Here is a 23,698-nt window from a genome sequence, read left to right on the forward strand (position 1 = left end):
AATGTCATTAGATATTGTAGAAGGCCATATGTGGTGATAACCAATTTGGAAACTTTGGAATATAATTGTTTCCTCCCCACTCTTTGTCCTGTGTTTTTAAAACAACAAAAACTAAATGTAATGCCGGGCTGCTGTAATGTAGCATTAGATGTTGCCATATCCACCCCCAAATACTGAAATTTTCCAGTAGCTTCAAGTGTGGAAATTAGAAAAAGCCAATTATTTTGTAAACAAAACTGCAAAATGTTAATAACAATAGAAAATACAAGCAAACCTCGTTTAAAAAGAACAAAAACAGATCTTGAAAGTACTTGTACGAAACCTAACTCTTCTTTCGTCATGCACCAATTTCTTTTCTTTTCATCACGATGCAAATTTGAAACTCACAAATTCTGAACTAAGCACCAGTGGAATCAAACCACTCACATCTGCTCTCATGGTAGTAGTACAAGAAATTGCTGCTATACCAAGAGAAATGTGTGTCAATCTGAAGTGCTTTGTTTAGTTACAAAACAGTGAGTAACAACAGACAAATTTGAAAAATGTTTATGGGCAAACAATTGTGTTTTGTTTAAAGACCGGTAGGCCTAGACCTTTATCATGATGCCTCTATCTTGGTCTTGTTCCTCGTATCAAATAATAATATTGAATGCTAATCATCATTTTGCAAATAGGAACCAGACTATTTTGTTCTTCCAGCCTCGGTTTGGTAACATTGATATCAATGGGAGAGTTTCAAGATGGCTGCACCATGATAAAGGTCTATTCTCACCCGTTGTATAATAGATGCATAAGAAAACAAATCTGTGAAAATTTTGACTCAACTGGTCATTTAATTTGCAAGAGAATTATGAAAGAAAAAATATCTGCATTGCTCGTTACCAAGTAAGTAAGTTTTAATGATAGCAACTATTTGAGTAGTTACCAATAGTGTCCAATGCCTTTAAGCGAGAAACATTACTTTACAGGGAGCTGATTCTCAGAATGTTTTACGTTATCAACAGCTCTGCATTGCTCGTTACCAAGTAAGTAAGTTTTAATGATAGCAACTAAACTGCGCCAATAAAGTATCTAAACACTTACAAATGGTCAGATATATCGGAACCTGAAATAGTATGCCAAAAAATAATTATTCATTTCGAGTCACCGTTAATTTCTGCACATTTTGACACATCTTGTGTTGCGCTACGATGTTGTTTAGTGGATTTATGGGCACTTGAGTGGCTTAAGGTCGAATTTCAAAAGTTGCAAAAGCCCCTATTCAAGCTAAATCGTTGTATTGTGACAAGTAAGATCAGCGTTTCTTTTGCCCGCCTTTTATAAATGATTTGTTTTTGTCGCATGTTGGATAAATCGGTTGCGATGAACATACAGCATTAATTGTCAGTAACCAAGCAAAGGTGCCAAAGATGGGAGGCATACATCATATGGGTTAAGAGCCAGATTCCCCGATATGGTAAGACAGAGAAAGGTGTTTCAAGATAACAAGAAAGATGGCTCAACTGACCAAACGGGAAAGGGGACGGATCGTTGGTTTGATAGAAGCCAGTATGTCGATTCGAGCTGCAGCTCATCAAGTTGGAACGTTATCAGCGACGGTCAGTAAATGGTGGAATCGCTACCAAACTCAGGGAAATGTGGACGACCTGCCAAGGAGAAGCCGTCCGAGGGTGACTTCTGCAAAGTAGAAAGTGAACAAGTACATCTAGCCCGACGCCACTCTCGAGGGATTGCGACGCATCCTGATCAGGAAATGGCAAGGGAATGACCAGGGACAGATCAGAGGTCTCATTGGGAGTATGAGAAGACGACTCCTTGGCGTTCAGGGCCCAATTTCATAGAGCTGCTTAAGCCAAAAAATTGCTTAAGCACGAAAATAGCTTGCTTATTTTACACATGTTGCTGGCAAAAATGTCATGCCATGTACATTGCTTGTGACTAATAATTAGCTGTTGTTTACTTAGCATAACAATTGAGTGGAGTCTTAGCCGGCAATCTGATTTAACAAAACAAAGATTTTTTTGCTTAAGCAAAAAAAGCAGCTCTATGAAATTGGGCCCAGGACAGTGATGGGGGACACACCAAGAATGGAGGACAGTATATCAGCAGTTTTAGAGTTAAAGATACGGCAATAAACTTCATGGTCAAGTAAACAAAACGAGTGTGTGTCTTCTGTCTTGATTTTGTCTGTGTGTGATGCTTACGAGAGTTCCCTTCTGGAATTGGGATGAATAGGGGCTTTTGCAACTTTTGAAATTCGACCTCCAGCCACTCAAGTGCCCATGAATCCACCAAACAACATCGTAGCGGAACACAATAGGTGTCAACATGTGCAGAAATTAATGGTGAATAAAAATGAATAATTATTTTTGTGTATACTATTTTAGGTTCCGATAAATCTGACCATTTGTAAGTGTTTAGATACTTTATTGGCGCAGTTTATTTTGAGTAGTTACCAATAATGTCCATAGTGCCTTTAATTTACAAATTCCAGTGGAAGAGCATTGTAGTGCTGCAGAGTAAGCATGCTATAGGCTGATGTTGCTTTGCTACCTTCTTCCGTTATGCATGTCATGATGGGCATGTGCAATCTGTATCGGGCGATTTCTTCTTCATCAGTTTAGTTTGGCTACTTTGCAGTGAGGGAAGATGGTTGGGACAGCAGTCTGCCTAAACTTTCAGTCCTTTGGTCGAGGTCCAAATTGATCCTTGTCCCTAATCAAATTGAACAAAAACATAACCATAATAAATATATTTGAAGGAATAACATTTTGCCACAGATTCTGAGAACACGTTTTATCTTTTCCAAATACTCAAAAGATAATTAAAGTTTACCCTCACCCCCCCCCCCCCCCCCTCCCCCAGGCAGAAATGGTCAGTTCACAAGTACAGTATTCAGGCTTTGATGATTGTTTTTGAACAAATAAGTAAGTTTGTCCCTTTATATTCCATAAGTTTTGTATATTCAATGTCAGAGACGGCCATTTATGCAGCAGATCATACACCACCATTAGAAATATTCAATAATGTTTTTTAATAAGGGAATCAATGTGTGGTGAAGAGGTTTTCAACTAGTGGTTTAATCCCAACGAGGCCTGGTTCTTGATAATTTTACCGAGACGAAGTCAAGGTATTAAACTATAAAGAACCAGGCCTCGGCGGGTAGGTATTAAATTATCAAGAACCAGGTCTCGGCGGGTTTAAACCACTAGTTGAAAACTGATTCAACACACTTTGATTCCCATTCATAAATATCTTTCCGGTCAAAAACATCATCACTTTTTGGTCAAAAAGTAAAATAAATGCAAAAACTATAATTGTTAAATGATTTCGTTCAACACAACACCCCTCCAGCTATGAAATGGTAGAGCCCTCCGCCGCCCTCGCATAAACAACTCCTTATAATGGAATGCTGTGCGCGTTGCGCATATCGCGTGATGTGGCACAACTGTTTCAGCCGTTGCTCTCGACCAATAGGAATGAAGAAACTGTCTTATAAGAACAGGTGCAAGGTCGAGTGTCACGCCATGAATTAACACTTTTTACCGGTCATAAACAAAGGTTTATACATACCCACTAACGAGCTCTCCACCAATAGGAATAGCGAAACTGTCTGAGGTATTTATGAATGAACAATCAATATTTTACAATGTTGTATGTGACACTGAATTGGTTAAATTTTAAAAGGTTGGGAGTTGAACAAGGATAACGTAATACTAGAGCGGAATTTGAACCAACGACCTCTGGATATCCTTGTTTTAGGGTGCCAGTCATGTAGAAGCCATACAACCAAAAACTGCCTTTTAGCCTCGGACCCAACCCACGTTTATGATACAACATTGGAAGCGGCAACAAAGGGATCACCTTATTGGAAAGGGACTATTTGTTTCCAATATCAAACAAGGCAAAGGGGTGCATGGCTTCTGACTGGCAACTCCCTATTTCTCAATTTGTAAGGATTCTGAGGATCACACATCAGAAGTTCCACCCAAAGTTTATTCAAAACAAAAAGTCTTTATGTTTAAAATTCACAAAATTATGTATGTTTACAAACAGAATCCTTAACTTCGAGTGACCATGTGTCAACAATGTTCTATTTTACTCATACCAAGATGTGTACAGTGACACCTTGGGTATCTTTCAACTGCATGTTTCAGTGGCTTGCTGAACAAAACCCTGAATGCTAAAAGTGGTCTTAGAATATGAAATGCATTGTTCAGGAGTTCGGTACAATGTTAACCATCACCTGTCTTCAATTGCTGTGAATTTGTTGTTGAAGGTTTATTTATAAACGTACACAGTTTGAATATAGACAGTGAAAGCGTCCCTTGAAATTTTACTGACTGAGGTGCTGCAGTTTTTTGAGAAATGAGTAAAACAAATAATTTTCGCCCCAGTTTTAGCATGTTAAATAGTATTAACCAGTTATGCTATGTTTATGGTATAATATCATAACTGGTTAATGGGTTCTTACATGCTAACATAATTTCTGAGAAGACAATTTTATGACTTGTTTTGCACATTTTTCAAAAATTACAGCACTTTAGCGAGTTATATTTTATGAGAAGCTTTCTATCATCATTATCTTCAAACCCTGTAAGTTTAATTTTAAAAAATGGCTGGACCTTTTGAAAATAAAATTGATGCTTCATCCTAGTTCAGCATTTTTAACTCGATGTTGAAAGTTTGTTTGGTCATTAATCTGTTTTAAGATTTGATTTGGTTCGCTTTAGGGAGGTCTGATATTTTGAGCATGACCATGCCTAACAGTAAATGAAGTACACTTTTCATCTAAAAATCTTATTTCATAAGATTCGTACACACTTCTTAAAAGATTCTTAAAAAGACATTCTGAAAATCTTTAAAATATTTAAGGTTTCTTACAAGTTCCTGGTGTAATTCTTTTAAGATAGATCTTACTCATTTACAAATAAAATACTTATAAGAATTTTATAAGACTCTGATAAGATTCTTATAAGACTGCTCAATACAGGTTCTTATAAGATGTTAATAAGACTCTTATATGTAGGTTTGTTAAACGTTTCTTATAAGAGTATTTCATTGACCAATCACAGCCACACAAAGCATAGCCTTTCCTGTAGAGTCATTTTGAGTAACAATGATGAAACCAGGCTTAAACGTTGAAAAAGGCTAACAGATATAGGTTAAAGCAGTGGACACTATTGGTAATTACTCAAAATAGTTATTAGCATAAAACCTTTCTTGGTGACGAGTAATGGGGAGAGGTTGATGGAATAAAACATTGTGAGAAACGGCTCCCTCTGAAGTGCCATAGTTTTCGAGAAAGAAGTAATTTTCCACAAATTTGATTTCGAGACCTCAGCTTTAGAACTTGAGGTCTCGAAATCAACCATCTCAACGCACACAACTTTGTGTGACAAGGGTGTTTTTTCTTTCATTATTATCTCGCAACTTCAAAGACTGATTGAGCTAAAATTTTCACAGGTTAATTATTTTATGCATATATGTTGAGATTCACCAACTGTGAAGGCTAGACTTTGACAATTACCAATAGTGTCCACTGCCTTTAATATCACACTCAATTGTTGCTATCAATTGACCATCAAAAAAAGTGTTTCAAGTTTACTTTAAAGGGACACGCTGCTTGGGTAAGGCAACTTGGTGCATAAAAAGCGTTTATGTTTTTTTAATGAAACGCAGATGGTAAGATACATATTTTATAAGTAGAATATAATGAGCCACAAGAATATGCCTCCAAATCATGTGGTTTCCTTTAACTTTGCAAAATTACATGTTCAACCGATGCTCGTCCCGTTAGTCATGGGGCATAATGTGCATGATTATATTCTACTTTCAATTATATGCATTTTATAAACGGTTACAAGCGCTTTTTATAAGATCAGTTATATTTTGAAGTTAAATGAGAATGTTGTCTCACCTCTATTTTCTCTATGAGCAAATAAATAGCAGGAATGTCAAAACAGAATCCTTTTCCCGTTGTCTTCTTACTTCCTAGTAACTGGATGATGATGATGAACCTTGACATGTGACCTGAAAGTAACAAACAAACAATACTTCGCATTAAGAACCCTCTCGTCAGTGACAAACTGCGGATATGGTCAATGTTTTTTGGGCAAGTACCGTCATTTGCTTAACTTCAAACATACAACATATCGCTCATGCCACAAAATGACCACAGCCAAAGCTCAGTGTTTTCTGATAAAAGGTGTGTGAAGTTTAACTTTCAAACTGCTGTTTTAGACCATGCCTTTTACTGTAAACATTTTTTGGTCATCGTACTTGAAAACGATGAAAGAAAAAATAGCCTTGTAGCAAAGATTGTGTGCTTTCAGATGACTGAAAATGGCTTCATGCCCCTGAAGCCTTTGTACTTTGTACAAATTGAACTTTTTGACAAGGTATTTAGGCTGGTAACCTTTTTCTGGTAGCACAATTTTGTTGTGCTTAGCTAGTTTTTGTGCTTAAGCAGCTTTATGAAACTTAGCCCAGCACTGTCCATACTGCGGGGATGGAGGACACATTATTTTATAGTTGGCTTTACAGATGAGAACATGGGTCGAATATCAGTAAGCTGTTAATAAGCAGAAAATACTGCTTTCTCAGACAAACATCTTTGCTCGGAACAAATTACGCAGTGTAAGTGGGGCGCCAGTCACAGCAACTTGACTCATGATTTGATTTGGTTTGCTTTATGCTTCTAACTCATGCATACTATTAAGTCTGATAACTTACTGAGCATGACCTTGCCTCAATGTCACAACGATTGCAACTCACAGTAGATGACACTTTCCATTTAAAAATCGTACTCTGAAATGATTCTTATACACTTCTTACGAGATTCTGAAGAGAAGTTTCTCAAAAGATCCTGGTGTATTTCTTTTGAGATCTCACTAATTTACATATTAAATACTTGTAAGAATCACATAAGACTCTGATAAGATTCTTATAAGACTGCTCAATAGACTCTAATAAGATTCTTTACGACTGCTCAATACAGGTTCTTATAAGATTCCTATAAGTTTCTTATGAGTTTGTTATAGAGTATTTTGTGAGGGAAGTAAGCCCTGGCCCATTTTTTTATTGACCATACACAGCCACATAAGCATAAAGCCTTGCCTGTAGTGTCGTGTTGGGTTGCAATGATGATGCCAAGCATAAAAGTGAATCACGGCAAACAATTTATATAGGTTATTATTACATTCTTGCTGCTATCAATTGACCATAAGAATAGTGTTTCAAATTTACTTTAAAGGGACACGTTGCCTGGGATTGGACTTAGTTGGTGTTTAGAAATCGTTTTTTAATTTTTTTTTTATATAATATGCATATGTTAAGAAGGATGTTTTAGAATACAATGAGCCACAAGAATATGCCCCAAAATTGTGTGGTTTTTCTTTTACTTCGCAAACAAACATGGCCAACCATTTTGTGGAGTATAAAATTTGACTCCACAAGCTGGCGTGTCATGTTAGTAGAGAACATTAGAAAAACTGTGCAAATGCTGGGCATAATGTGCTTAGTTAAATTCTACTTTCAACATTTTATAAACGGTTCCAAGCGCTTTTCATAAGATCAGTAACATTTTGAAGTTAAATGAGAATGTTGTCTCACCTCTATTTTCTCTATGAGCAGATTAATAGCAGGAATGTCAAAACAGAATCCTTTTCCCATTGTCTTCTTCCTTCCTAGTAACTGGATATGTTGAACCTTGAAATGTGACCTGAAAGTAACAAAGAAACAATACTACTCATTAAGAACCCTCTCGTTAGTGACAAACTGCGGATTTGGTCAATGTTTTTTTCTTGGTACGTACTGTCATTTGCTTAAAACACACCTCTGCCCACTGTTCTAAACAGGGATCGGCACGGGAAGCCGGGCAGTAGGAGTTTGACTAGGAGAGGCTATTTGAGACGCTGGCCATATAGAATGTTTCATGAGTGAGAAGTTGCTCAATACTTCACACACATTCTTGGCCGTTCCTAGCCCTTTGATCCCCACGATAAAAGTAACCGGCCAACAAATCTGATTAAAAACACAACAACATTTAAATTTATTTAGTTACACAGGGTTAAGAAAAGGGAAATGATAAATAAACCGGCACAATCTACACACAAACACAAAAAATTAAAACAAGTAATTGAAAATAAAAGATTCTTAAAAAAAAAAAAGCAAGAGAGTGCCAGTCTACCTACTAACCACTGTAGGTTCTCTTGGTGGATCGAGGGGACTTCTCGCTATTAACGTCGCTAACTCGGAGTGAGTTTTTATTATTTTTCATAATCCCAATTTTCAAGCCCTCGCATCATAGGGTTTGGTTAGGTAGAGTGCCAGTCTACCAGCTACTACCGCAGAGTAGGTTCTCTAATGGATCCAGTGGACTTCTCGCTCAGAACGTCACTTCCCTGGAGTGAGTTTTTATTCCTTCAATATATTCCCATAATCGCTAGTATCATAGGGTTTTGTTAGTTAGAGTGCCAGTCTACCTACTACCGCAGAGTAGGTTCTCTTAAAGGATCGAGTGGACTTCTTGTTCTTAACTTTACAGAGTTAAGATAAGTGGAATGAACAATTAACCGGCACCATCTGCACACAAACACAAAAAATTGTTGTTAAGGGAAATTTTTAAAAAGGCAAAAACTGGTAAAAACATGTCATAAAAAAAAAAAAAACAAGATTCTTAAAAAAAAAAACCAAGAGATTGCCAGTCTACCTACTACCCACTGTAGGTTCTCTTAGTGGATCGAATGGACCTCTCGCTCAGAACGTCACTGCACCGGAGTGAGTTCTTATTCCTTCAATATGTTCCCATATTCGCAAGTATCATAGAAACTTGTTAGGTAGAGTGCCAGTCTACCTACTTCCGCACCATAGGTTCTCTTATTGGATCGATAATACTTCTCGCTTAGAACATCACTGCACCGGAGTGAGTTCTTATTCCTTCAATATATTCCCATATTTGCAAGTATCATAGAAACTTGTTAGGTAGAGTGCCAGTCTACCTACTTCTGCACCATAGGTTCTCTTATTGGATCAATCAGACTTCTCGCTTAGAACATCACTGCACCGGAGTGAGTTTTTATTCCTTCAATACAATCCCATATTCGCAAGTATCATGGGAAATTGTTGCGTAGAGTGCCAGTCTACCTACTACCGCAGAGTAGGTTCTCTTATTGGATCGATTCGGACTTCTCGCTCAGAACGTCACTGCACCGGAGTGAGTTTTTATTCCTTCAATACAATCCCATATTCGCAAGTATCATGGGAAATTGTTGCGTAGAGTGCCAGTCTACCTACTACCGCAGAGTAGGTTCTCTTATTGGATCGATCGGACTTCTCGCTCAGAACATCACTGCACCAAATTGAGTTCTTATTCCTTCAATACAATCTCATATTCGCAAGCATCATAGGAAATTGTTACGTAGAGTGCCAGTCTACCTACTACCGCAGAGTAGGTTCTCTTATTGGATCGTTCGGACTTCTCGCTCAGAACGTCACTGCACCGGAGTGAGTTCTTATTCCTTCAATACAATCCCATACTCGCAAGTATCATAGGAAATTGTTACGTAGAGTGCCAGTCTACCTACTTCCGCACCGTAGGTTATCTTAGTGGATCGATCGGACTTCTCGCTCAGAACGTCACTGCACCGGAGTGAGTTCTTATTCCTTCAATATATTCCCATATTCGCAAGTATCATAGGAAATTGTTACGTAGAGTGCCAGTCTACCTACTTCCGCACCGTAGGTTATCTTAGTGGATCGATCGGACTTCTCGCTCAGAACGTCACTGCACCGGAGTGAGTTCTTATTCCTTCAGTACAATCCCATACTCGCTAGTATCTTAGGAAATTGTTACGTAGAGTGCCAGTCTACCTACTACCGCAGAGTAGGTTCTCTTATTGGATCGTTCGGACTTCTCGCTCAGAACGTCACTGCACCGGAGTGAGTTCTTATTCCTTTAATACAATCCCATATTCGTAAGTATCATAGGAAATTGTTACGTAGAGTGCCAGTCTACCTACTACCGCAGAGTAGGTTCTCTTATTGGATCGATTCGGACTTCTCGCTCAGAACGTCACTGCACCGGAGTGAGTTTTTATTCCTTCAATACAATCCCATATTCGCAAGTATCATGGGAAATTGTTACGTAGAGTGCCAGTCTACCTACTACCGCAGAGTAGGTTCTCTTATTGGATCGATCGGACTTCTCGCTCAGAACGTCACTGCACCGGAGTGAGTTCTTATTCCTTCAATACAATCCCATACTCGCAAGTATCATAGGAAATTGTTACGTAGAGTGCCAGTCTACCTACTTCCGCACCGTAGGTTATCTTAGTGGATCGATCGGACTTCTCGCTCAGAACGTCACTGCACCGGAGTGAGTTCTTATTCCTTCAATATATTCCCATATTCGCAAGTATCATAGGAAATTGTTACGTAGAGTGGCAGTCTACCTACTTCCGCACCGTAGGTTATCTTAGTGGATCGATCGGACTTCTCGCTCAGAACGTCACTGCACCGGAGTGAGTTCTTATTCCTTCAATACAATCCCATACTCGCAAGTATCTCAGGAAATTGTTACGTAGAGTGCCAGTCTACCTACTACCGCAGAGTAGGTTCTCTTAGTGGATCGATCGGACTTCTCGCTCAGAACGTCACTGCACCGGAGTGAGTTCTTATCCTTCAGTACAATCCCATACTTGCAAGTATCTTATGAAATTGTTACGTAGAGTGCCAGTCTACCTACGACCGCAGAGTAGGTTCTCTTATTGGATCGTTCGGACTTCTGAGAACGTCACTGCACCGGAGTGAGTTCTTATTCCTTCAATACAATCCCATATTCGCAAGTATCTCAGGAAATTGTTACGTAGAGTGCCAGTCTACCTACTACCGCAGAGTAGGTTCTCTTAGTGGATCGATCGGACTTCTCGCTCAGAAAGTCACTGCACCGGAGTGAGTTCTTATTCCTTCAATACAATCCCATACTCGCAAGTATCTCAGGAAATTGTTACGTAGAGTGCCAGTCTACCTACTACCGCAGAGTAGGTTCTCTTAGTGGATCGATCGGACTTCTCGCTCAGAACGTCACTGCACCGGAGTGAGTTCTTATCCTTCAGTACAATCCCATACTCGCAAGTATCTTAGGAAATTGTTACGTAGAGTGCCAGTCTACCTACTACCGCAGAGTAGGTTCTCTTATTGGATCGTTCGGACTTCTCGCTCAGAACGTCACTGCACCGGAGTGAGTTCTTATTCCTTCAATACAATCCCATATTCGCAAGTATCATAGGAAATTGTTACGTAGAGTGCCAGTCTACCTACTACCGCAGAGTAGGTTCTCTAAGTGGATCGATCGGACTTCTCGCTCAGAACGTCACTGCACCGGAGTGAGTTCTTATTCCTTCAATACAATCCCATACTCGCAAGTATCATAGGAAATTGTTACGTAGAGTGCCAGTCTACCTACTTCCGCACCGTAGGTTATCTTAGTGGATCGATCGGACTTCTCGCTCAGAACGTCACTGCACCGGAATGAGTTCTCATTCCTTCAATATATTCCCATATTCGCAAAAATCATAGAAACTTGTTAGCTAGAGTCCCAGTCTACCTACTACCGCACCTAAGGTTCTCTTATTGGATCTCTCTATAGTTCTCTCTATTAACGACACCGCCTCATAAAGAGTTTGTATCCCTTCAATATATTCCCATATTCGCAAGTATCATAGAAATTTGTTACATAGAGTGCCATTCTACCTACTACCGCAGGGTAGGTTCTCTTATTGTATCAATGGACTTCTCGCTATTAACGTCACTGCCTCATTAAGAGTTTGTATCCCTTCAATATATTCCCATATTCGCAAGTATCATAGGAATATGTTAGGTAGAGTGCCAGTCTACCTACTATCGCACCTAAGGTTCTCTTATTGGATCAATGGACTTCTCGCTATTAACGTCACCGCCTCATAAAGAGTTTGTATCCCTTCAATATATTCCCATATTCGCAAGTATCATAGGAATTTGTTAGGTAGAGTGCCAGTCTACCTACTACCGCACCTAAGGTTCTCTTATTGGATCAATGGACTTCTCGCTATTAACGTCAACGCCTCATAAAGAGTTTGTATCCCTTCAATATATTCCCATATTCGCAAGTATCATAGAAACTTGTTAGGTAGAGTGCCAGTCTACAACTACTACCGCAGAGTAGGATCGAGTTGGAACAACCTGTTTTGGGAATAAAGTTTTGTTAACATTGCATATATGATAACATAGGTAACAGTGTATAAGATATATAATGCCCACCTAACTAGAACCGACCAATTCGCTTAGCTGCGCAGAGCGCTCCATACATCAAAGGGCCTCGTCCTGCTAGACAACAAAAAGAATACAGTTAGTAACCAGGCAACCTGTTTAGGGACTAAAGTTTTGTTAACATTACATATATGATAACATAGGTAACAGTGTATAAGATATTTAATGCCCACCTAACTAGAACCGACCAATTCGCTTAGCTGCAAAGAGCGCTCCTTACATCAAAGAGCCTCGTCCTGATCATTGACAACAAAAAGAATACAGTTAGTAACCAGGGAAGACGAGGGAGCTTTGGATCCAGGCAACCTGTTTAGGGACTAAAGTTTTGTTAACATTACATATATGATAACATAGGTAACAGTGTATAAGATATTTAATGCCCACCTAACTAGAACCGACCAATTTGCTTTGCCGCAAAGAGCGCTCCATACATCAAAGGGCCTCGTCCTGCTAGACAACAAAAAGAATAGTTAGTAACCAGGCAACCTGTTTAGGGACTAAAAGTTTTGTTAACATTACATATATGATAACATAGGTAACAGTGTTTAAGGGACTAAAGTTTTGTTAACATTGCATATATGATAAAGTAGGTAACAGTGTATAAGATATTTAATGCCCACCTAACTAGAACCGACCAATTCGCTTAGCTGCAAAGAGCGCTCCTTACATCAAAGAGCCATGTCCTGCTCATTGACAACAAAAAGAATACAGTTAGTAACCAGGGAAGACGAGGGAGCTTTGGATCCAGGCAACCTGTTTAGGGACTAAAGTTTTGTTAACATTACATATATGATAACATAGGTAACAGTGTATAAGATATTTAATGCCCACCTAACTAGAACCGACCAATTTGCTTTGCCGCAAAGAGCGCTCCATACATCAAAGGGCCTCGTCCTGCTAGACAACAAAAAGAATAGTTAGTAACCAGGCAACCTGTTTAGGGACTAAAAGTTTTGTTAACATTACATATATGATAACATAGGTAACAGTGTTTAAGGGACTAAAGTTTTGTTAACATTGCATATATGATAAAGTAGGTAACAGTGTATAAGATATTTAATGCCCACCTAACTAGAACCGACCAATTCGCTTAGCTGCAAAGAGCGCTCCTTACATCAAAGAGCCATGTCCTGCTCATTGACAACAAAAAGAATACAGTTAGTAACCAGGGAAGACGAGGGAGCTTTGGATCCAGGCAACCTGTTTAGGGACTAAAGTTTTGTTAACATTACATATATGATAACATAGGTAACAGTGTATAAGATATTTAATGCCCACCTAACTAGAACCGACCAATTCGCTTAGCCGCAAAGAGCGCTCCATACATCAAAGGGCCTCGTCCTGCTAGACAACAAAAAGAATACAGTTAGTAACCAGGCAACCTGTTTAGGGACTAAAGTTTTGTTAACATTGCATATATGATAACATAGGTAACAGTGTATAAGATATTTAATGCCCACCTAACTAGAACCGACCTATTCGCTTAGCTGCAAAGAGCGCTCCTTACATCAAAGAGCCTCGTCCTGATCATTGACAACAAAAAGAATACAGTTAGTAACCAGGGAAGACGAGGGAGCTTTGGATCCAGGCAACCTGTTTAGGGACTAAAGTTTTGTTAACATTACATATATGATAACATAGGTAACAGTGTATAAGATATTTAATGCCCACCTAACTAGAACCGACCAATTTGCTTTGCCGCAAAGAGTGCTCCATACATCAAAGGGCCTCGTCCTGCTAGACAACAAAAAGAATAGTTAGTAACCAGGCAACCTGTTTAGGGACTAAAAGTTTTGTTAACATTACATATATGATAACATAGGTAACAGTGTTTAAGATATTTAATGCCCACCTACACCTAACTAATACCGATCGATAGCCTTGGTCGCGTGGAGCGCTCCATATACGAGGGGCCTAATGGTTGACACCACTAAGAAAATGGTTATCAGTGTTTCAAGTTCATACGTCCATGGCCATTAATAGATGAGGTGGGTGACTTCGGCATTCCAAAAGTGTTGTGGTTGGAGAGGAAAACGATCCATAGAAAGTTAGTTGATGCTATGCAAACAGATGACTGTGATCCATAGAGAGTTCTCTAACAACGTCATCACCACGTAGGACTCAACAAATGCATCGAATTAAAGGTAATTTATTTTTACTATTATTATAAGGTATTACATGAAATCTCACAATGCTTTACATTCACAAGGTTACAGGAAAACCAACAAATCAGTAAGCAAATAATGAAGCAGTTATATGAAAATGAAGAAATAATCCAGGGTCATATAAAAAAGGGATTGGCACAATGTGTTTTTATTGTTCAATTGGCTGATGACATAAATACACTGAATTAGAACCAAATAAAATGTTTATTTAAAAGCGAAAACAGTGGATAAAAAAAACACACAAAGCGAATACAATATTAAATTTGTCTGAAACACGAGTTCAAAATTTTATTTCACTCTGTCAGAACCAACCCACAAAAAATGACCAGTAGAGACTATTTAACAGTGACAGTTACAAGGTTAACCAGTTAACTGACCAACATCCGCGTAACCATATTTATTTTTGACTGTTCAGCTAAATAACGTCCGTCGATATATCGAAAATACTTAATACACAACGTTTTTTTGAGATAGATACCGCGGATGTAACATTATTAATCATATCGAAATATAGAAAATGTTGATATATCACAATTTGTTCAATATTATCGGCAATTTTGATTAAGCAAAAAACTGGCATGCAAACCTCCAGCGGAATTTTTTTTCCCACTGCTCGCGTGTACCGAAGCTAACCGTTTGTCTGGCTCCCCCAACATACCCTTATAAATACAAAAAGGGAATAAAAAATACAGAAGCCAGACTGAGCCAGTGTAGAGGGTATGCTAAACGAGGAGAAATGTGTCCTAGCCGCATAATGGGACCTTTACGCATCTGGTTCCCCCTCAATTGCCTTACACATCGAACAATGAAAACACTATAGTGCCAGACTGTGCAAAAATAGTGTAGAATGTATGCTCATTGAGGATAATCGTGTCCTAGCCCCACAATGGGACATTTGTGTTTTAGACAAACTACCCGGCGGGAGCCGGAGCATGCCTAATGCAGGGAACCCCAGGGGTCGTTACCTCTTGCCTATAGCAAGCTGTAGCACCAATGGTAAACACATCTTTTTCTCATTGTTCTAACAAAAAATACGTCTAACAATAAGTGCGAAGGATGAACGGCAGTGACATCGGGGGGCCGTTGCCCCCCCCCCCACCACATTTGAAAAGTGTCAATTTGGCCCCCTTACTTTATACTGAGCTTTCAAAAACAAACAAAGATTTTGCAGACAACCCTGTTTGTTTAATATAATCCACCTTTATATTTCTCAAGATAACCTTATTCATATAACAAAAAACACCAATTTACGCCGATCGTTTGCTCGATTGGTCAGTGCGCTGATTTGTGCGGTGTGAGTGTGTCCCGCAGATGGCCGCGCCATACACCGCCACGCACGACGTGTGTCTGTGCATACTACAGTACACTGCCCCGTGTACAGTTTACAATTTCATCAAAGCAGAGGGTTGGTTTGTAAAGCCATTCTATCAAAACGTTAACATTTACATGAATATTGAGCCAATAAAAGACTGGCATGCCCTACTGACTTGGTGTTCAGTTCGAACATCTCTTGACATCCCAAGGTTATAAAAATATCCGTGGTGACCCAATAAAGCTTATTTCCGTTGGGGTCGCAATGAAATACATAATGGTCCTTAAAGTACACACAGCACAGAGGTACACCGCGCAGAGCAGCAGCCTACTATCAAGTTGCCTATAAAATTACTATCATTAAAAATATAAACAGGCCCTATAGTCGTGTTATATTTACAAATTGAAACAGACGATTGGAACCAAATGTCTTCACTGACATCTAGCAAACTGACTCAAACAAGGGAGTCTCTCTATGAAGAAACTCATGTAAACCAATATACGCTTATAAATATTAACAGCGACTTTTATTTATTAAATAACATAGGTAGACCAACAAGAACATGTTTGCACCAATGACCATGGTAGAACAAATTTATTATCCACTGATAACAGTTCCTTAAAAACATCCCACAAATGAACATTTATTTTTCAGGTCGACAATAACAATTTAAGCATACACTAGAAAACAAATATTTATGAACATAAAAATGAAGGACGGATGCAATGTATACAATTTGATTTGATTTGTATTTATTCAGATAAAAAAAAAATTCAAAACACAAACACAACAATAGGAGAAAAGACGATGAAATAAGAAAATTTAGTTTAGAAACACAATAAAAATAGAACACCAAAATATACAAGGATAACCAAAAAAAGCCAATATCTGTGGCTTAGTTCCGTTGGGCTCCTATGAAACACCCAACTTGGTGCTTTAAGTACACACCTCACAGAAGGACATCGCGCAGAGCATGCCAGGCTACTATCAAGTTGCCTATAAAATTATTATCAATAACATGTCAGTAGGCCCTATAGTCGTGTTATATTCACAAATTGAAAATGACGATTGGAACTGAATGTCTTCACTGACACTCGCATCCCTTTCTATAACACCATAGTAAGCGCGTACACAATAAGTGAATGTTAAGGTTTATAAAAATATACTTTAGTTCCATTTCAGTACCCGGAATTATGACAATTGAAACCTCAACAAGTAGGACTCGAGACCCAACGTCGGACGCAGCCGTAGCAAATTGGCGGCGGGAAAAGGCGCCGCAGCATACCCCATTTTGCGCTTAAAGCCGATCAACTTTTTTTATGGACATAAAAATTGCCTCTAATGTTGTGCTTTTCAAAGGGGTGTTTTGTTTACAAATTGACTAAAAAAAAGGAATCTTTAAGAAGAAATGCATGTAAACAGTTATATATTTATAAATATTTAATGGCGACTTTAACTTCACATGTAGACATATAAGTACATGTTTGCACCAATGACCCTGGTAGAACAAATTTGTTATCCTCTGATTACAGTTCTTAAAAACTCTCACAATATCGAGGTCATACCCTGCCAAGAACAACACTTTGAATTTATTTGAATGTTAACTATACATACACAATAGGAGAAAAGACAATGGAATCAGATAAATTAAGTAAGAACACGAAAAAAAAACACCCGGATAACCGATCCTAGGATAACCGAATAAACCATTGGGATGTCTCTGACTACCCATCTTGGTCCCTAAAGTACACACTGTGACACAGCACAGAGGGAGACACCGCGCAGAGCATGCGAGGCTATTAGTAAGTTGCCTGTAAAATTACTTTCATTAAAAATGAGATAGTCGTGTTATATTTACAAATAGAACCAACGTTTGGAACCGAATGTCTTCACCGACATCCAGCAATAATTTTCATTGACATCCCTTTCTACAACACCATGGTAAATATGTTTACCATAAGTTCATAAGTATATAAGAATATACTTAAGTTTCATTTCAGTATCCTAAATTATGACGATCAAAACCGTCACAACAATGGGAGAAAAGACGTTGAATTAAGATCAATTAATTTAGAACACAATAAAAATAGGACACAAAAAATATCCAAGGATAACCAAATAAAGCCAATATCTTGGGCTTACTTCCGTTGGGCTCCTATGAAATACCCAACTTGGTGCTTAATAAAGTACACACAGCACAGAGGGAGACCGCGCAGAGCATGCCAAGCTACTATCATTGACTTGGTTTGATTTGATTTGAATTTATTTGGATAAAAACATGTCAAAAATACATACACAGCAATCGGAAACAGACGATGAAATAAGATAAATTAATTTTGAACACAATAAAAATAGGACACAAAAATAAACAAAGATAACCCAATAGTTAGGCAATATCTTTGGCTCATTTCCGTTGGGCTCCTATGAAAAACCCAACTTGGTGCTTAATAAAGTACACACAGCACAAAGACACCGCGCAGCATGCCAGGTTTACTATCATTGACAGAACTTGATTTGATTTGAATTTATTTGGATAAAAACATGTCAAAAATACACACACATCGCAATCGGAAACAGACGATGAAATAAGATAAATTAATTTCGAACACAATAAAAATAGGACACAAAAATATACAAAACAAGGACAACCCAATTAAGCCAATTTTTATCTTTGGCTTATTTCCGTTGGGGTCCCTATGAAATACCTCACAATTGGTCCCTAGTATTTATATAGCAAGAGGAACACCGCGCCGAGCATGCCAGTTGCCTGTCACTATACTTAGTCGTGCTATGTCATGTCAGATACATGTATACGTATGTCGTGCTAATTTACAAATTGAAACCAACGATTGAAATCGAACGTCTTCACTGACATTCACATCCCTATCTACAACACCATAGTAAGCACGTACATGTATACAATATAAGTGAATATTAAGGTTTAAACATACTTATTTTCCATTTCGTATCCGGAAATATGACGATTGAAATCTCCACAAGATGTATGACGTTCGCACTTGTCTTGAAACCCCGCCGTCGAATGAAGCTATCGGCGGCGGGAAGAGGCGCCCGCAAGTGATAACCCATTCCCCCATGGTTCCCTACACGTTCTGTGTACAAAATTCTTTCAAGACCACAGGGCGCAACTTCATAGCTCTGTTTATCGCCAAATTCTGCGATAATCGTAGAATTGTGGACAAGTCGTTTATGGTCCCACGCAGTGAGATAGTCGAGTTGCAGCGGGTGCTCTCTGCTGGTTGCGCGACTATTGCGTGCTGCCCGACTCTACTTCCCATAAAATGTAGAGTAGAAGTCGGCTGCCGCGGGCATCTTCTGTTTCTTGCGGTGTATGTGTGTATGTGTATGCCTGTTGGTAACCATGTGGTAACCGTTAAAACACACGGAAAAACTGCAAGAAAGAAAAACCCAGAGCATCAGATGATATTGAAGATGATAAACCGGGAACCCATCTCTATGCGCCGAAACAAATCTGACCCAGAAGAAACAAAATTTAGTTATAGAAACCGACACAACTACAGGGTCCCCCATCTACACATTATTGTCAATTAGTGTTTTCCTTGAGGATGGAAACATGCGGGGAAATTTGCATGAAACAAAATAAAACCCGGCAATTCATGCTCCTTCGCTTTGCTTATACGCATGAAAAATACTTTTACTCTATCGGACGACATAATAATAACACTGACACATCGATCTGATTTCATAAGTATTTAAAGGAACACATTGCCTTGGATCGGTCGAGTTGGTCTTTGAAAAGCGTTTGTAACCGTTTTTTATAAAATGCATATGGGTAGAAAGATGTTGTAAAAGTAGAATACAATGATCCACACAAACATGCCTCGAAATTGCGTGGTTTTCCTTTTACCTCGTCGACTAACACGTCGGCCATTTATGGGGGTCAAAATTTTGACTCCCATAAATGGCCGACCATGTTAGTTCGCACAGTAGAAGGAAAACCACGCAATTTCGAGGCAAACTTGTGTGGATCATTGTATTCTACTTTTAAAACATCTTTCCAACCATATGCATTTTATAAAAAACGGTTACAAACGCTTTTGTTTTGACCAACTCGTCCGATCCAAGGCAACGTGTTCCTTTAATATTCAAAGCATGGGTAGCGGTAGCCCTGGCGGCCTTACACTTTCGTATTGTACTGTGTACTAGAGGAAGAGTCCTATATAGGGCTAGGGTAGCGGCCGCCTTGACCAAAGAGTTACACATATTTTCGATCATTATGTTTTTATATAGAGTAGTAACCAAGTTCGTAATAAATTAGCCACACTTCTGCTCTACTATTAGAGCACTGCCTTTAAAGCCAGTGGACACTATTGGTAATTTAATTACTCAAAATAATGGTTAGCATAAAACCTACGAGTAATGGGGAGACGGGTTGGTGGTATAAAACAATAAAACATTGTGAGAAACAGCTCCCTCTGAAGTGACGTAGTTTTGGAGAAAGAATAATTCTCCACATATTTGATTTCGAGACCTCAGATTTAGAACTTGAGGTCTCGAAATCAAGCATCTAAACGCACAAAACTTCGTGTGACAAGGGTGTTTTTTTCTTTCATTATTATCTCGCAACTTCGACGACCAATTGAGCTCAAACTTTCACAGCTTTATTTTATGCATATTTTGAGATACACCAAGTGAGAAGACTTGTCTTGAACAATTATACCAATAGTGTACAGTTTCTTTAATTTAGGCTCTCGGACACTTCAGTCGGTCTTGGTAGTTCGTACCTTCCATCTTTCCCTTATGTGTTTAAATCTGTACACTCAACCTGCGATATTGATGTTTGGCTCACAAACACCCTAATGCACTTAAAAGGATATAACATGAGCTAAGCTTCCCTTCACCCGCTGGGTATGAATCTTTGGGTGAAACTATTTAACAACAATCTCTTAAGTTGAACAGAACTAATCGGGTTGTCTGATGTCCAAGATGTGGTGTATACATTAGCGTGTTGTTAACAACCACACCTTGTGTCAGAGCCTCTAGGCACCCTACAGCATGTCTTCAGCTGTTAAAATGCCCAAACGAGTTCGTGCATCACGGGATTCGATAGAGGATCTTCTCTGTGGGAAGTTTTTTTGACATTGACAAGTTGAGATTGGAACGTTCTCTTTCACATCTAAAACTCGTTGCGGGTTATTTTTGTAATAAGACGTTTGGCTTTCTTGTGATGATGAGCGTCAATCTGTCTTGCAAGATGGGTGACATCGTTATAGTCAGCATTTACCTTGTGGGGTCCGGGCCCGTTTTGCGGCCCGGGAAAATAGTAGGTCGTAGATGCTCTCTGGTGCAATCAAGGTCTTTTCACAGACAACTTTTGACCCTTTAAATTCATCTGAAATGATTTAAAGGGACACACCGGCCGAATTGGGCTATTTGGGCTACAAAATAGACTAATAAATGTATTCAACGGGTTTCCAGCAATGAAGAAGAACAGTCCTTAAAAAAAATCATCAAATTTGGCCGTTTTTGAGCATTTTAAAACAAAAACGAAGGTCGCGTGATTGTTCTAACCAAAAAGTGATACAAACAATCACGTGACCGTCCGGGCTAGTTTTACTTCCAGCCGTCTAAAAGTAACTTACCAAACCAAATTTAAATCTTTTTTTTACAAAATTATTAACGAGTAATTGACGAAAAAGATCATGTATTCAAATTATCGCTACAAAATGTAAATAATGGTGAAAAATCTAACGTAAGATTCGCATTCAAAGAGTCCGTGTAACGGAAGCTTGTTATATGGCCCCACAGCGTGGAGCAATCGGAACGTAAGACTCGGGGCATATCACGTACCGCACATGCCGTGTCTCGTGGGGGGCTGGAGGTGTAATCCCGGGCGCTATGAACTCCCAGCTTGCGGGTCTCGCCGTGAGCTTGGGAGGGGTTGGGAGCCAGACATCAGAGTACATGTTTGTCATCGTGGGTTTGTCAGTCGGTACACCTCGTGTCAAATCCGTTATTTCTTATGATCGCAACGTTCCAATATTATACTCTGTTTTGTTTCATGGCTCCTAATTTCTTTTTGCTAGGAGTTTTCAGGAAACAATAAAAAACATTGATGATGTCAAAACGTAGGAATACCGCATTTTGTTATATTGACAGTGTTATTGTGTGAGTAGCTTAAAAAATGTTTTATGAAGAAGAAAAAAGGGATTAAAAAAACCGGAGCCCCCGATCGAAAAAAGATACCTAGCTACGCTTACGTTCCAAGATATGCTTACGTTCCAAAAGATAAGATTACGTTCTAAGCTACACAGCTTCTCAGCTATACTTACGATCCATACGCAGCTACGTTTACGTTCCAAGATACCCAACTATGCTTACGTTCCAAGATATGCTTACGTTCCAAAAGATATGGTTACGTTCCAAGCTACGCAGCTACTCCATATCCATACAAGCCATATACATCATTTAGGTTTGTTACGCTAAAATCAAAAATTACGCTTTCAATCCCGAGTCAAGCTAGGCTTACGTTTCAAGATTTGCAGCTACGCTTACATTTCAAAATACATTCTCACAAGGACGCTTTTGAATCCCTCACGATTCCCTCCCCCCCAACCCCACCCCACCCCACCCCCAACCCCCCCCCCACCCCCCCCCATCTTCATCTCATCTCCATCTCCATTGGTTCAGTCAGCAAAATATCCTGCCGGATACATCTACGCTAACTTGCGCACTGCGTGTGGAAATAGACAAAGTATAAACAACCAGCATATACGGATCAGGCAAATCCTTCGACGATGGAGGTAGTCGTGCTTCGACGTACCATGGAGCACCCCACCCCAACCCCCCCCCCCCCCCGAGATTATGAAATGTTTCACTGTGAATAACAGGGCCCCTCAGTTTCATCTGTTAATCAGAAAATACTGCTCACACTGCTACTGCTTTACTATTCAAAAATTTAGTCGGCCACCAGCCACAAGTTCACCAGGAAGTTGGTGCCAGGAATGCTTTATTTACTTGTCACTGTCCCATAATATTCTGGGTTAGTTTTTTGTGTTCTTCGTGACGATCTTTGGATGTACGTCCATGGAGCAATAAACTAGTTTATTGCTCCATGGTACGTCGAAGCACGACTACCTCCATCGTCGAAGGATTTGCCTGATCCGTATATGCTGGTTTTTTATACGTTATGGATAGACTGGATCTTTATGCTGCGTCGTAGTAAAACGTTGCTATAAACAAAGCACCAGTCTACTTGCAATATTGTGCGACGATGTCACGAAGACTTGACAGTTGCAACGGCTGGAAACACGTTTACGCTGGCCTTTTACCGCTTTTGGTTTTTTAATCATTTTTCGCTAATTACGTGACATTTTGATGATTTTTTTTTACAGCAACCATCTATAAAAACATTATTTATGATTCTACAGCCCTAAACTGCGTACACTGTGAGCCGGTGTGTCCCTTTAATGTTAAATGCAGTACAATATACTTCAAAGTGAAACGATGCAAAATGGTTTAAACATGCTTATATAGGCTAGACGTCCACCCCAAGTAAATTTGACCGCCATTCATTTTAAGGGTGGTTACCAAATACCAATTCCCCCTTAAAACTGGACACTGAACTGAGGTGCGTTTTCGCAACTGTAATCGATAACTCTTGCAGTCATTGGTCAGTGATTATCTAATGGTCAGTTCAACCGAAACAATTATTGGTTGTGAACATGACCGCCAAAACGCACTCCTGAGTTGAGACCAAAACACTTGCATGATTGTGTCCATCGTTACATTTTGATTTTGTCTATTGATGCATGGTACATAGTGGTCTAATGAGAAAACACTGATAGGTGCGATCATCCGAGAATGAAAGGAGGAAAATTAAATCAGTCGACACGGTGTACTGAGGACATTCACACGGTGTCCTAGTTTTAGC

The 23,698-nt window shown here is 39.2% G+C and overlaps 1 long non-coding RNA gene across 1 annotated transcript; it reads right to left on the bottom strand.

Moving 5' to 3' along the window:
* Positions 1-5,915: 5,915 nt before the first annotated feature.
* LOC139950281 (uncharacterized) lies at positions 5,916-18,822 on the bottom strand. The gene is made up of 3 exons (XR_011787630.1): positions 18,738-18,822; positions 7,615-7,723; positions 5,916-6,033 (listed from the first exon to the last, which is right to left on the bottom strand). It is a non-coding gene; the product is annotated as an uncharacterized lncRNA (long non-coding RNA).
* Positions 18,823-23,698: the final 4,876 nt, after the last annotated feature.

The sequence above is a fragment of the Asterias amurensis genome, chromosome 18 (genome assembly GCF_032118995.1).
Source record: "Asterias amurensis chromosome 18, ASM3211899v1".
In the NCBI taxonomy this organism is placed as follows: Eukaryota; Metazoa; Echinodermata; class Asteroidea; order Forcipulatida; family Asteriidae; genus Asterias; species Asterias amurensis.